General features: G+C 42.5%; 1 protein-coding gene across 7 annotated transcripts in view; it reads left to right on the top strand.

Annotated features, from left to right (window-relative positions):
* Positions 1-15,891, top strand: part of PLS3 (plastin 3) — an 85,237-nt gene that overhangs the window by 28,818 nt on the left and 40,528 nt on the right. For 5 of the 7 annotated variants that reach the window (XM_082716346.1, XM_082716348.1, XM_082716352.1 and 2 more), the window contains one exon: positions 14,998-15,081. The gene's annotated coding sequence lies outside the window, so the exon portion shown is untranslated. Of the gene's footprint in view, positions 1-636; positions 742-9,472; positions 9,520-14,997; positions 15,082-15,891 lie in introns of those variants that run through there. The other 2 variants (XM_082716347.1, XM_082716350.1) reach the window with 2 other exon arrangements.

The raw sequence follows: 15,891 nt of genomic DNA, 5'->3' as shown, positions 1-15,891 counted from the left end.
TCTCTACTCTGTGGGACCGCCCCTGAATAGAAAGTTATTCTGTTCAGCCGAGTATTGGCTTACTCCCCCCTGTGCCATGCCTGTGGAAAATACGGTTCCCACACTCAATAGCTGACCTTTTTGAAAGAAAACAAGACCTAGGTCCTTGGCAATAAATGGTACAACACTTAGCATATGGAGCGTAAATGTTGTATGAAGGCACGAATAGGTATAGACTGAAATGAACAATAGAGAACGCAAGTCGTCTGAGAACCGTTCGTTTGCCTTTCGAAGTACTGTACTTTCCTGTGGACAAGTGACTTGGGCACTGGGGAGAAGCTGGTTCCAGGTGTTCTAAAATAAGCAGGTTACTTGGCTAATGTTCAAGCTCTAAATAGGTATGTGGGTTGTAGCTATTTGACCTGAACCAACTTTTAAATTCCCCTGTGTTCTTGCAGGATTTCAGCAGAGCTGGAATTAAAAAAAAAAAAAAAATTTAACTTTTTGCTAAACCTCGTAAAGTTAGAATTTATTAATATTTGGCAGAATCCCACAAGGCTGTCCGGAAGGGGATTCGTAAGCATTGTATCATTCCTTTGTCAGGGTGTTCTCTTTTTCTAGCAGGAAGTGTTGTGACTTGCTCTCCAAAGTTGCAATTGTAAGAAGAATGTTGGGTTTCCAGATTGGCTTTCTGGGCGTGGGAGGTTCCTTCTATTAGTGCTGCGAGAGAGAAAGAAACAGGTTTGCTCTCGTCGCAGAAGGGTAACTATTTTAATACTATTTTGTTAGGCTCTAACTTCTCGATGACTGAATATTTAAGCAGAAATTTATTTCAAAAGTTTGAGATTCTTACTCTGTGTTTGGATAGTTAAGCATTTGGAGATGCATTCTAAAGCTTCCTTACTGGAGGACGACCAAGTACGAGAGAAAATATTTGAGGTTTTTCAAATCTAAAATTTTGTCTTTATATTCTGCCTTTTCGTTATTTGGGGAATATTCTAAGGACTTTGTACTTGCTTAAAAATCGGTTTTGAGATCTTAATTATATACCTGTATCTGTCACGTTAGAGGCTCGGAGGTTTAAATGACAGAAACTATTACTTTATGGATTGGGGGTGTGGGGAGTGGATGTCTTTGATGCCTTTGATCCATAAATGATTCTTCAAAATTCTGTGGAAAAGATGAGGTAGCTGTCATGACAGAATTGGTTATGGTTAGACCAGTATTCTGCTCTTATGAAATGACTTGTGACAAACGTCATGTTACTGTGTATTTATATTTTACAAGGTGCATGAAAATCACTGGTGTTGAAACTTGGGTGCTGTTACTATAATGTGGGAGCGATGGTGATTTCCAGTGCCCACAGACTTGTCAGGGATTTCCATCCATTGGTGATCACATGCGTTTTCTCTCTCCCTTTTTCAGCAGAGCTAGATATTCGACTCTGATATGCTTCTGCAGTAAGAAGTGTTTTCTCAATTTGAGAACATTGCAGGAGGTACTTTCAGTGACAGATATTTTGTTTTGAATTGAAGTGTGTTAACTAGTCTGATCTTGCCTTGTGATGTGTGTGTATGTGTGTGTGTGTGTGTGTGTACCACATATAGACGCATACGCACACACCTGAAGGTTGCCCTTGGCTTCAATGTTAATTTTCATAGAAAGGACAATGAAATACCCCTCCGATGTGAAGGTTAATTAATTTCATTAGCAGCAAATGTATTTTCTCATGAATTATTCAGATTTTGGGGGAAAGTATCAGTGTTCACTTAGGAAATACAGACAGGCTCAGACCGTTGTAAAGGGGGAGTGTGCTGTTTCCATCCAAGGAGTTCACACAAACTTGGCTATTGGTGGGAGAAGGAGAGGTATCACTTTGTTATTTTATCTTTGGCTTTGATTTAATATTTGTCAAGGGGAAAGGGGCTTTTAGAATATGATTAGGACATATGTAAAATATCTGTAAAACTCTTGACTTAAGAATGTAAAGAATGTCTTCAGTCTGACTAAATTGAATTGAATGTTTCCATTATTGGAAAAGTTACTAACTTATTTTTAAATAGCCATTACTTTAAGGTCTTACCTCTCTCTCTCTCTCTCTCTTAAGTACAAAAAGAGGAAACGTTTACTTTAAATGGAAGTATTTGATATCCCTCCAGGAAATGACACAGGATTGGGCACCCTTGGGCGTTTAAGTGACTCATAGGCATTGGTACTTGAAAAAAAGATCAATTAGAATCTAGCTTATGCCGGATTTGAGAATAGAATAGAGGTAATTCCAGAAAATGAACTCATTTCTTAAGAAAGCTATGTAGGGCAAATTCATGAGATGTCTGTCTGGGTTTGCTTTAAAGTAATTCAGGAGAGGGGCACCTGGGTGGCTCAGTGGGTTAAGCCTCTGCCTTCGGCTTGAGTCATGATCTCCAGAGAGCCCTGCATTGGGCTCTCTGCTCAGCAGGGAGCCTGCTTCCCCCTCTCTCTGCCTGCCTCTGCCTACTTGTGATCTCTCTCTGTCAAATAAATAAAATCTTTAAAAAAATAAATAAAGTAATTCAGGAGAGAAAGTGACAGAAAAGGGAGAAGAGATGAAGTAGTTTGCAGGGAAATCCTGATCAACATACAGTCTGGATGGTGGGTTTATGAGTGTTTATTGTACTATTTTCTCTTTCGTGTTTATTGGAAATTTTCATAATAAAACATTGAAATGTAGCTAAATTTAGTTTGGGGCAATTTACATTTTTTTTCCAAACATTACTTTTACCTATAAATTGCGGGTTTGTCAAAGGACTGTTTGTGTCTGATGGGTATTATTTGATTGCAAAATTGTAACAAGTAAAAACAGTTTCTGGGGGGGGAAAAAACCTTTCTGTTTGACTTTCAGCTAAATTCAAAGGACAGGTTGCAAACATCTTGAGTAGTTTTGTAGTATCTTGGAGCATTAAACAAGAGTAGATAGCTAAAGCATGCTAATAGACCAATTGCATGTGAAGAATGCGGGAACATTATTTTGTCTTGACTGTTTTGTTCACAGCTTTCTCTAATAGAATATGCATTTTTAAAACCACAGGAAGACAACTGTTTAGCCTGCCTTCTGCTTACGGATATTCACTTTCCTTACTTGCCTCCATCAGTTTCTTTATTCAACAGACATTTAGTAGGTGCTTATGGTGAGCCAAGATAACAAAGTCAAATAAGATACCAGCCCTGCCTTCAGGGAGCTCCCCAGACAGGTGCAAGAAATAGAGAAGTAGGTGGTCATCCCACAATGAAAGGGGGCGGGGCTACAGGAATTGGAGAAGTGGTGACCAACTAGGACTCAATGGGGCATCTCCTTTAAAACAATGCAAACAAGGGGGCACCTGGGTGGCTCAGTCCGGTTGGGCATCTGCCTTCAGCTCAGGTCATGATCCCGGGGTCCTGGGATGGAGCCTTGCTTCTGGCTCCCTGCTCACTGGGGAGTCTGCTTCTCCCTCTCCTTCTGCCTCTCTCCCTGCCCCTGCTCATGCTCTCTCTCTCTCTCTCTCAAAATAAATAAATAGAATCTTTAAAACAATGTGAACAAGAGAATTTGAGATGGCTTAATCATTCGTAAGAGCTAGGGAAGTTGGTAGAGGGCTAACATCGCTTAGTTTCATTAACTCTATGCAGTTGCCATGCATGACTTCCCAAGTAACAGCCATGTTTGTTTGCCTGCACTTCTTAATAAAAGTTCTACCCTTCCCTCCTGCATCTCAAGGGTTGCTGGAGCAGCATACCTGCAGGAGATAGCAATCTCTTTGGCACATTAAATAGTAAGCTAATGTTTAAGTCTCCTTAAACATTCAAGGGCACCTCCTTGGCCAAGTTGCAGTTGTAGGTGGGCAGCTCCATGGGTTGGGATAAAGGGGAATGTTAGCCTTCAGTCACTGATGAGCCTTCCAAAGTTCATTTCTCAATCCATCTGTAGTTTAAAACCTGTTCTGTCATGGAGGTAGCAGGTAAGGTTTTTCAGGTCACCCTACAAATGTCCCTGAAATGATACACTGTATTACCCGAAGTAACATGTTCATGTTATTTTAATCCAAATGAATTATAAAAGTGTAGTTGCTAAAGATAGCCAGATTTATGTTCTGTCGGCCAGTTGCTTTACTCTCAACACCCTGAGAGTGTATAAGGAGTCCTCAACACCCTATAACCTAATGACTTATACAGCAGTGCTTCACGGGAAAACGCTGTCCATTTTACTTGGGATCATCTAGCCGTGTCCTCTGGCCAGTTTGACCAATTTGTGGCTGAAATGTCAGGTAGAATCAAAGATCTAGGCCCGAAAGACAGCCTCAATAATGAAGTATGCCGTACGTGTTGAATATTGCTCTTGTACAACTTTGCTCTCCACTTCGGCTATCGGAAGCAATTTGTAATCGACAGTAAAGTCTGTCACCCCTTCTTACTGCTCTAACCTTTCCTGAACTGTCAGGACTAGGAACCCATGGCATGTGAGGGCATTTAGAGTTCGACTCGCTTGTTTGAACTTCAGAGCAACAAATCATTAAATTCAGCAAGATGCACATAATGTCTTAAGCTCTCACAATTACTCCTGTCCCAAGATTCCATTGAAAATTTTTTTTAAGATTTCATTTATTTGAGGAAAAGATAGTGGGAGCAAGCGAGTGAGAGAGAGAGAGAGAGAGAGAGAGTGAGCAGGGGACAGGCAGGGAGAGAGGGAGAAGCAGACTCCTGGTTGAGCAGGAAGCCTGACACGGGGCTCGATCCCAGGGCTCCAGGATCAAGACCTGAGTCCAAGGCAGATGCTTAACCCACTGAGCCATCCAGGCGTCCTTCCATTGAAATTTTCTAAAAAGAGCGCTATTAAATTTAAGAACTAATCACTGAAAATGAAAAACAAACAAAACAAAACAAAACAAAAAAACTATGGGTGTCATAGTGATGGTTTACATATGGAAAGAATTCTTCAAATAAAAAGTAACTCACGTAGATACTTAAGTGTTTGGTTATGTTTATACTAAGTTATTAGCACTGATATGGTTGGAGTGGTTGTTCACAATACTTAGCATTTAAGAGGCTGAAATGAAGTCATTAAATCCCATAAAGCACAAGCCTGTCATATCAAGGAAGGGGAATGGACCATGGGAGAAGGGAAGCATTGGTGTCCTTACTTTTTTTTTTTTTTTTAAAGATTTTATTTATTTATTTATTTTTTTGATAGAGATCACAAGTAGGCACAGAGGCAGGCGGTGGGGGTGGGGGGCAAGCAGGCTCCCCGCTGAGCAGAGAGCCCAATGTGGGGCTTGAACCCAGGACTCTGGGATCATGACCTGAGCCAAAGGCAGAGGCTTAACCCACTGAGCCGCCCAGGCGCCCCGGTGTCCTTACTTTTTAAAAGTAAGTCTGTCTTATTGTCGGTAACCCGTTTAACATGAATGTTTGGAAGAAAGAACCCTGAGAATTCCATAGTACATGATCTTCACTGAATGTTTCCTATATTCTATATGTTTTCCACAATCAGTTTTTGTGATTTCAGTTCAAGGATCAAGAGGACCCCCTTACCCTTGAAGTAACAAAAACAAGTTAGTATTAGGTAGGGGAGTCACTGTCTGCATTTTCTGGTAACTGCATATTTCTGCATGGTCACGTTTGTTAGAGCCTTTCGAGGATCTTGGGTAGGCTCTCCCAGGGATGAGCCTTCTTCCCACAAAGCAGTGTGTAGCCTCTTTGTTTCTGCTTTTATGGGAAGAGTAGTTCATTACCTTCATTCACACATACTCTATTTTTTTTTTTTAAGAATTTATTGATTTGACAGAGAGCGAGAGAAGGAGAGAAAGCACAAGCAGGGGGAGCAGCAGAGGGAGAGGGGAAAGCAGGCTCCCCGCTCAGCAGGGAACCGGATGCGGGACTCAATCCCAGGACCCTGAGATCATGACCTGAGCCAAAGGCAGAGGCTTAACCCATTGAGCCACCCAGGTGCCCCTCACACATACTCTTTGAATTTAATGTTTACTACGCAGCTCTGTGCCTTGGGCAAAATCATGTAACTACCCTAGGCACCTGCTTCCTCCCTATGTCGGTTTCAGTACTCACTGGATATCAGGCATGCTGGGAATGATCACCACCCTCAGAATCGTGCAGTCAGTTGGATTTTATTTACTTATTTGACAGACAGAGATCACAAGTAGGCAGAGAGGCAGGCAGGGAGAGAGATGAGGAAGCAGGCTCTCTGCTCTGCTGAGACACCTGGTTGAGCAGGTGTCTCTGCAAAAGAGCCTGATGTGGGGCTCGATCCCAGGACCCTGGGATCATGATCAGAGCCAAAGGCAGAGGCTTTAACCCACTGAGCCACCCAGGCGCCCCTGGAATATTTTTTGAGCCACGCCTCTCTACCTGGGATCCAACAGTGGATCATTGTGGTGGGAGTACAGAAGAGGAAGACGGAGTTGCGGCTCTGTTCCTGAGATACGATCTCGAGATGAGACCAGCAGAGCAAGTAGTTAGACAAGCAATTGTGTGCTCTTAGTCAAGGAAGGAATCTTTTATTGGGGAAGATTATTCTCGAAGCATGTTTGAGGAGCTATGTGGGAGAGGTAGGTGAACTGAATCAAGAAGGATGATGGATGCCCCAGCCTGACAGTCCTCACATCCACTTACATGACGAGAGGAGGAAGGCCATCTTGAAATGACCGGATTTTGTCACAGGATTCTAAAGCCTGCGGGATTTGAAGAGGAGGGGTGCCAGGGGGTGGAGGCATTGGGAAACGTGCTTTGGGGGAGGAGGGTAAGGCTTCTGCTGAACCTTGAAGGGTGAGTAGGATTTGGATAGGGAGAGAAGAAAAATTATGAGGAGGGCGTTATAAGCGTGAGAGGTGGATGCAAGAGAGGGAGTCCTTGGCGGGAGAGAGGGAACAAGGAAGAGAGACAGGATAAAACAGACGGTCCTAATGTAGGACTTAACAGGACTACCTCAGGAGACTAGCTGTGATCAAAAAGCTGATTGTGAGTGTTGTCGAGATGTAAAACTGGTTAGATGTGTCCAGTTGGACCACTCTAGAGGACCTGAATATCAGGCAGAGATTAGATAAGCTATTTAAGGCATAAGCAATGATAGCTTCATACAAGGGAACAGACATGATCAGTAGGGGGGTGGGCACTAGCTGTGGGCCATTTTTTATTCAGAAGAGATGTATTGAAAATGCTTTGTCGGGGCGCCTGGGTGATTCTGTCAGTCACGAGTCTGACTCTTGATTTCAGTTCAGGTCGTGATCTCAGAGTTGTGAGATCGAGCCCCGTGTCTGGCTCCGTGCCGGGTGGATAGCCTTTTTGAGATTCTCTCTCTCCCTTTCCCTCTGCGCTCCCCTCCCCCATTTGCATGCACTCTGTCTCTCTCTGAAAAAGAGATAGAAAGAAAATGCACTGTGTTTGTGCATTATTCTAAGGGCTGTGGTAAATACAGAGATAAGTAAGCTGTGTCTCCACTCTAATAGGTTAAAGATTTGTTGGGGAAATAAATCCATCCAATAAGCTGTCGTTGAGAAGCCTCCATAGCAAAATGGTTGAGACTTCAGTGGCAGGCAGACCTGGGCTTGAGACTTCGTTCTACCTCTCAAGAGCTGTGTGCCTTTGGGAAAGTTACCCAACCTCTCTGAACTCACTTGCTCTTCCGTCAAATGAGAGTAACAGTATCACCTGGTTTATAGAGTTTTTTTCTGGGACATAACTTACACGATGTATATAAAGCACGTCACAGAATACACGTACATAATAAGTCCTCCGTAAATGTCAGCTGTCATGTAAACTTACAATGGCATGTAATAATGGCATTATTGTCTTAATTACTATTATTACCTACTCTGTAGGCACTGTGATCAGGGTTGGGAATTTGAAGATGAATGGGGTATGGCCCCTTCTTTCCAAGAGCTTTGTTATAAATGCTATCCTCGTGGGGACCGTATGTTCCCACTCAGACATTGATACCTAGGCTCCGACGGAAAAACAAGATACTTACAATCCGAGCTGTCTGAAAGAAGCCTGCACTGGCTGTCAGAGAAGAAAACACAGCCGGTCCTGGGCAGAGAGGATTGGGGATCTCAGGTGGGGCTTCCTTAAAGATGCTTTGGAAGAGCAGTTAGGAGATGCATTCATTCCACTGGAGAGAAGCACAGAGGGGAAGGAACAGGGGGTAGGAAACTGGTGGCCTGTTTGGGAAATGGAATCTTTCTAGAGTGTGGGTCAAGGAGACCATGCATGTGAGGGGAAGTGATATTGGAAAGATAGACAGGTATCAAAACAGAACCACTTGAATGTCATGCAGGAGAGGTGGGGCTTTTTTTGGGGGGGGGGGGTAGAATTGGTGGTAGATCTCTCCAGGGAGCTGGCAGTGTGAAGATTACTTTGGAGGGTCACAAGACTGGAGATAGACCAATGCAAAGTCTTTTGGAATAGGTCAGACACGAGGTGATCCACGGGTATGATGGAAGAATCCAGACTGCTTACTTACTTACTTCGCCCTCCCTTTGTTTCTTGTGGCCAAACTTCAGTCTCAAATTTGTAAACCTGGGGATGGAGCTAAGTGGGGAATTGGAAAGGGATATGGGATTTGGCAGGGGAAGATAGCTGAAAATGGGAACTAATGCGGCGGGAAGTTCAGTGTAGACACTCAGACTTTCCTGACTGGAATCCTCCTCACTCAGCTTTCTTCTCCCTTGGCCAGAGGGTGGAGCTTCTCTAAATTTCTTTTTAAGATTTTATTTATTTGAGAGAGAAAGCACAAGCCGGGGAAGCAGCAGGCAGTGGAAGAGGGAGAAGCAGGCTCCATGCTGAGCAGGGAGCCCGGTGCAGGATTTGATCCAGAACCCTGAGATCAAGATCTGAGCTGAAAGCAGAGGCTTAACTAACTGAGCCACCCAGGCGCCCCAAGTGTAGTTCTTCTATGGTTTTCCCTGGCCTTCGACTCTCAATCATGTCTGTCCTAAACCCCAGGCACAGTGCTCCAACAACACTTGTTTCTCTGCCTCCAGAATAGAATCGTCTCTTCACCTCTCTGTATCTAGAACACCTTCATCAGGGATGTCTGTCTGAGGAATTCCTACTTATGTTCTGAGATTAAAGTTCAAAAGTCATCTTTGGAAAATCTTTCCTGACGCCCACAGCTCTCATTCCACCACTCAGGAAATAGGACTCTAATAGCATGACAGCACTAATATTATGTCTTAGTTTTTCTGTCTGATTTTCCCACTAGACAGTAAGCTCTTCGAGAGAAGGGAACTTCGGGTCCTAATTCCCTAAATGTGCAGCACCTGACACATTGCCTGGTACCCACTAAGCTTTCAATTAAGGACTGGATATAAATGAATAAGTGAGTGAATAGGGTAGACAATCAAGTTGAAACCTTCTAGAAAGTCATTTGGAAGGGCAGGTGTGGAGCTTGAGTAATCATGGGAAGAGGAGGGGAGCTCTAGCTGGGTGTTGAACACCCATGTGACCTGGAGACCAGCGCCACTGACTTACCTAACGAGGGAGGAGAAAGGGCGGCAGTTTCTGTTGGTGCAGGTAAGTATGTGGAGTGTGGGTGTTTCAGAGCAGTGCCTGATTTGGACAAAGGAAGGTGACTAATACACCCCTTCTTGTTGACCGCTGTTGAATTATTCACCCTTAGCCGTGGCTACGGGTTTGGGTTTGTTTTTTTGTTTTTTTTTTTCATTTATTGTGAAACTGTATTCTTCCATGTTTTGTCCACTGTTTGTCGCGCTCTCTTTCTCCTTCCTGATGTGAGCTTGCCAAAGCTCTGATTTAAGTAGCCAGCCTCGCTTTCCCAATCGGTTTTTTACCTGGCCTGCTTAGTGGCTGGGTTAGAGCCTCTGGCTGAATGAGTATCCCCTGCCTTTCTCTTGCAGTTCCCTTTCAGTTGCCGGAAAAAGAAATACAGAGTTCATCATCAACTCCCGATTATCCACGGATGAGTTTCCCAGCGTGTGTGTGCCCTGCGGTCCCGCCCCACATGCTGCTGAGTGACAAAGATTAGTAAATAGATTATTCAGCGGCTGCATTCCTCCAGTGAATCGCTGTAGGGGGTGAAAACAGGCACCCCTCCTCCTCTCCCATCAAATACCTTCCAGAATTTTTCCTGATAGTTTCAGGTAGTTAGTTGTAGGTATACTTTTCTCAGCAAAGATTTGTGTTCAGGATTTCAGTGTAGTTAAATGAGCCAGTGGAGTGGTTTCATAATTGCTGCATTGTTAGTCCAACTCTGTAATTAGAGATGACTTCATTGGCCTAAGGTTTCTCTATGGGTGACGCCCTGAATTCAGACCCAGTCGTACACCATATCCTTTTATGAAAAAAACCAACAAACAAGGTTTTGTTTGCTTTTTGTTTTATTCCCTTTTGAGAAATTCTGTTTTCCTTTGTGTCAGATGTTTGGGGAGGGAGAGGATCTGTGTCTTTGTTGTTGTTGTTGTTGTTGTTTTTCCTGAGCTAGGGAGAAAACAGAATTTAGGACAGATGGAGTGCTTTGCAGATGAGAAAACTCAGAAATATGCAGAGACCCTGGGAGTTTTTACTTTTTTTGTTTTTTTAAGATTTTATTTTTTTATTTGACAGAGAGAGGGGGAAGCAGGCTCCCTGCTGAGTGGAGAGCCCCATGTGGGACTTGATCCCAGCCAGGACCCTGAGATCATGACCCCAGAAGGCAGAGGCTTAACCCACTGAGCCACCCAGGCGCCTCTTTACTTTTGATTAGTATTTCATTGGCTACATTTAAATGGGAAAAAAATATATATATATATATTTTTGTTTGTTTGTTTGTTTGTTTGTTTGTTTTTTTAATATCAGCATACTTTGTCTTTCTCTCTTTCTCTCTCCCATGTAAATAAAGTTCACTTTTGTGGGAAGACAGACTGGGGAAAAGGACGTATTTCAAAAGCCAGACTTTCTTTTGGCCTGTCAATTACATACTGGGAACTTGAAGTTAAACTTTTATTCAGCAAGTAAATTTACTTTTTACCTCTTTACCTTTTACTTTTCATCGCTGATGACAATGTGCAGATTGGGAGGACTATGATAATATCGACAAGCTGTTAGTGATTTTTAAAAGTGGCCCCAAAATATTTAAAGTAAAATTTGCATTTTTGCCATCATCTCCTGGCCATTCTTCAAATTGTAGTTAGAAACTGGCCTTAATGAAGGAGCCAGATTGAGTCATGGATGAAAAGTGGCTGACAGGTTTTCGTGGGGCCCATCCTTCTTAAATTACTTTGAGTAAAGGCTTATAATTTTTATGTACACAGGACATCTTTATACTCTGGAGTCAATAATTATAGGGCAAATGGAAAAACTTCATACACCCCATTGAAAAGGTTCTTATTAGAACTTACGCCTATTTTTATATAGCCTCTCACAACTACTTAGACGTTCATTTATTCCACCATTTTTTTCTTTTTTTTTTTTCTTAAAGATTTTATTTATGTATCTGAGAGAGAGAGAGAACACGAGCAGGGGTGGGCGTGCGGGGCAGAGGGTGAAAGAGACAAAGACACAGACTCTGACATGGAGCCTGATGCGGGGCTTGATCCCAAGACCCCCAGGTTCATGACCCGAGCCGAAGGCAGGCGCCCAAACAGTGGAGCTGCCCAGGTGCCACTCCCTATTTTCTTTCATTAAGGATTTGAAGTTACTATATAATATTTTATGGTTTACAGTATGTCTTCACATATGCCATTTTTTTTAAAGATTTTATTTATTTACTTAACAGACAGAGATCACAAGTAGGCAGAGAGGCAGGCAGAGAGAGAGGAGGAAGCAGGCTCCCTGCTGAGCAGAGAGCCCAATGTGGGGCTCAATCCCAGGACCCTGGGATCATGACCTGAGCCGAAGGCAGAGGCTTTAACCCACTGAGCCACCCAGGTGCCCCACATATGCCATTCTTAATCTTCATGAGGACCCTGGGGAAGGAGGTATTGTTGCTATTTTCAAATGAGGACACTGGGGGCCAGATGGATTTAACTTGCTCATGGACACCCTGCTAAGAGAGAGCAGAACGGACCCTGCTTGATGCTTTCTGATCGCATGTTCAAGACTTTCCATCTTGCCTTTGTAACTCCCTACAGGCTTGAGTAAGGAACAACTATTGCCCATGTACAGGGCAATAATGATGTCACATCCTCGGTTTTGCTTCATAAGCCCCAGTCTAGGATGTTTTAGTTGCTTTGAGGGAAGAAAGTCCTAAAGTGCAATGAATGGCCCATGGAGAGGAATAGAGCATCTATAATTTTAACTTGTACGATTGAGATTTTTGAAATCTTCATTTTAAAAACTTACTGGCAGTCTTTACTAAATTACTTAAGTGTGATATTTTCCCCACGATAGTACTTAATTGCTTATCCCTACAGATACCATCAAATATCTACTAGAAGTCTAAAGAAAAGAGCTTTTTTAATTCATGATGGGAAAAGGCCTGCGTTACATAAGCTACTTCAAAAATTGTGACTTTTGGGATGCCTGGGTCGGTTAAGCACCTGCCTTTGGCTCAGGTCATGATCCAGGGTCCTGGGATCCAGCCCCCCCATCATGCTTCCTGCTCAGTGGGGAGCCTGCTTCTCCCTCTCCCTCTGCCTGTTCTGCCACAGCTCTCCCTGCTTGTGCTCTCTCTCTTGCTCTCTTTCTCTCTGACAAATCTTCAAAAAAATTGTGACTTTTATCCACAAAATCATCTACTGTGAGGCTTTTAAATTTGACTTTGTATTTCTTAGATTTAGCTCAGGTGTCTCAGGGCAGCATTTATTTCAAATAATTATAAATCAATGAAATTGAGTTTTATTTAAGCAAGAGACTCCTAAATTCAGCACTTCTGTTATCCTGGACCAACTTACCTGGCAATGTTATTTTGGGGGATATATGCATATTCTAGTTCTTTTTATTCTTTCTTGTATGTGCCTCTTGAAGTCTCCTGTGAGTTATAGGTGTTGTTGGGGAGAAAACAATTTTTCTTCCGCCCTCCTAGGTTCTTTGGCTGCTGTAAGTACATTGACATAAAACAGATTAACAAGAGAAAAACAATGGCTTAATAACCTGCTCACCTTGTGTATCCATGGGAGAGACCCAGGAAAACTGAGTAACTCCCTAAAATGGCTGAAGCCACCACCTTAAATACAAGACAAAAGAAGATGCTAGGGGTGGGGAGTCAGTTATGGGACAGAAAACAATGTAAGCTTGTTATGCAGATTTAAGACTATGCCTTCCTCCCTTAATAAGAGTTTCTGGAGATTTAGATATTTTCTTCCTGTTAGAGCAGGACAGGACACTCTGACAAATGGAGATTTCCCTTACGAATATATATATTTCATATATTAACTTCTCAGTTTTCAGAGCTTCACCACTGTTTGCTATCTTAAAAATAACCAGCTTAAAATAATTAGTAGGCCAAAGAGGAATATTTTGGGGTGATATAGACTGCTCCCCTTCAGTGTTAAAGAACTCACTTTAGGCTTTCATTAAGACAATTAGACAGGGATACCTGAGTGGCTCAGTCCATTAAGTGTCTGACTTCGGCTCAGGTCATGATCTCAGGGGTTGTGGGATGGAGCAGGAGCATCAGGCTCCCAGCTCAGTGGGGAGTCTGCTTGTCCGTTTCCCTCTGCCCCCTTCCCACTAATGCAGGTATGTGCACATGCTCTCAAAATTTAAAAAAAAAAAAAAAGGACATGGGGCGCCTGGGTGGCTCAGTGGGTTAAAGCCTCTGCCTTCGGCTCAGATCATGATCCCCAGGGTCCTGGAATTGAGCTCCGTATCGGGCTCTCTCTGCTCACCAGGGAGCTTGCTTCCTCCTCTCTCTGGGCCTGCTTCTCTGCCTGCTTGTGATTTCCGTCTGTCAAATAAATAAATACAATCTTTAAAAAAAAAAAAGAAGAAGAAGACAATTAGACAGGAATAAGAAAAGAGAAAGCTTGAAAGTATACTTTGAGTTTTATTAATGCTGCATTATATTGATCTTTAAAATTTTTATTTTTGAAATACAGTTGACCTATAATGATTAGTTTCAGATGTACAGCATAGTGATTCGACAGTTCTAGACATTGCTCAGTACTCACCTCCATAAGTGTAGTTACCATCTGTAATACTATTGTTTAAGTAAATGATTGTTTTGAAATCATTTCTGTGAGATCTAAGTATTTCCTAACTTTGCAGGCAGAACAAAAGTCTTTCCTCGCCTATCTGAAAAGAAATTAATGATCTTTAAAGTCTCCAGAGCCTTTCTTTTCTCTACCTTTATTGCAGCCACTAATTCCCTTTGTGTCAATTTATCATTATTTTTATGTTGCATTCCCCAGATTGTAAATTCCTTGAGGGCAGGAACTAGGCATATATCAGATGCCTAAAATATTGGTAAAACTGTGTGAGGATAGAGGTGTGTGTCTATGTTGGGGAGAAGTATGAAGAAGAGGGAAAGAGATTTCTGCCTCAATCAACCTTGCCACCTGCAAAAGGGAGAAGCCAGGGAGAAGGGTTTACTCAGCAGCTTGAAGGGTGGGATAGGAGAGGGAGGGTATCTAGAACCATCTTTGTCTCACGGTCTCTTTCGTAAAGAAGGGAGATGGTAGTATGAGAATGAAATCACTTGTCTTCTATTTTTTTTTTTTAATTTACACACTTTAGATCATTACTGATGCCCAGACAGCCCAAACTGTGAAGGACCTTTAGAGATACAGGAGAGGCCACATGTTTTGGATTTTCTGAGATGGTCTCACTTTCAAACTTTGTGTCCCCTTATTCTGTGTGGTATCGTTCATGGGGTTGGTTAATAATTTCATATTGAAAACATTACTACTTAAAATTTGCATAAAGAAAATTGAAGTAAATCCTATATAGTCTGTTCATAATCGGAAGTGTTAAACATCATAATAGAAAAATAAAGGATGCTTTTTAAAAGTGCCACCATTAGATTATAAGTTAACATATGAAAAATAGCTTTTTACTCTTAATTTTTCAAATGCCTGCTTCATATCTAACTGAAGATCTTCTTTTACCTTCTAGAGCCTCAGACTACTCAGAAAGGTGATTCGTCCAGCTTATCTGCTGAGAAGTTTGTCCCTCTTGAGTGATATTTTAACATCACAGGTAAGAAAAGTTTATGAGGAAGCAAGTTCTGTTTTTGTTTTTAAGATTTTATTTTATTTATTTGACAGGAGAGAGAGATCACAAGTAGTCAGGTGGGGGCAAGGGGGCGTTGGTGGGAGCGTGGCGGGAAGCAGACTCCCCACTGAGCAGAGCCCAATGTGGGCCTCCATCCCAGGACCCTGAGATCATGACCTGAGCCATAGGCAGAGGCTTAAACCCACTGAGCCACCCAGGCGTGCCTTGTTTTCTGTTTTTTAAGACTCTTTTTGGGAGGCACCAAGGTGGCTCAGTCAGTTAAGCATCTGCCTTCAGCTCAGGTCATGATCTCTGGGTCATGGGTTCAAGCCCTGCGTGGGGCTCCCTGCTCTGTGGGGAATCTGCTACTCCCTCTCCCTGTCTTCTCCCCACCCCCCACCCCCATCCCCACTCATGCTCTCTTTCTCTCTTTCTCTGTCTCTCAAATAAATAAATAAAATCTTTTAAAAAGTAAAATAAAATTAGAAAAATACAGTCTGTTTCGGGTGTGCCTGTTTGGCTCTGCCAGTGGAGCATATGAGTCCTGATCTCAGTGTCATGGGTTTGAGCCCCACACTGGGGGTAGAGTTTACAAATAAAGAAATACTAATAATAAAATGGTTAAAAATAAATAAGTAAATAAAACTCTGTTTTTATTTAATTTTTCAAAATAACCAGTCTTTAGAAATGGGTATTGTGTTGTGGTGGAAACATAGCTCATGGTATCATATGGTTGATTGAAAACATCCCAGGGATTTGAGAAAGCTGAGTGTGAATTCCAGTTCCATGGTCCCT

This window comes from Mustela nivalis (genome assembly GCF_964662115.1).
Source record: "Mustela nivalis genome assembly, chromosome: X".
NCBI lineage: Eukaryota > Metazoa > Chordata > Mammalia > Carnivora > Mustelidae > Mustela > Mustela nivalis.
The sequence above is the reverse complement of the archived record's forward strand: the minus strand, read 5'-3'. Positions and strand labels throughout refer to the sequence as shown.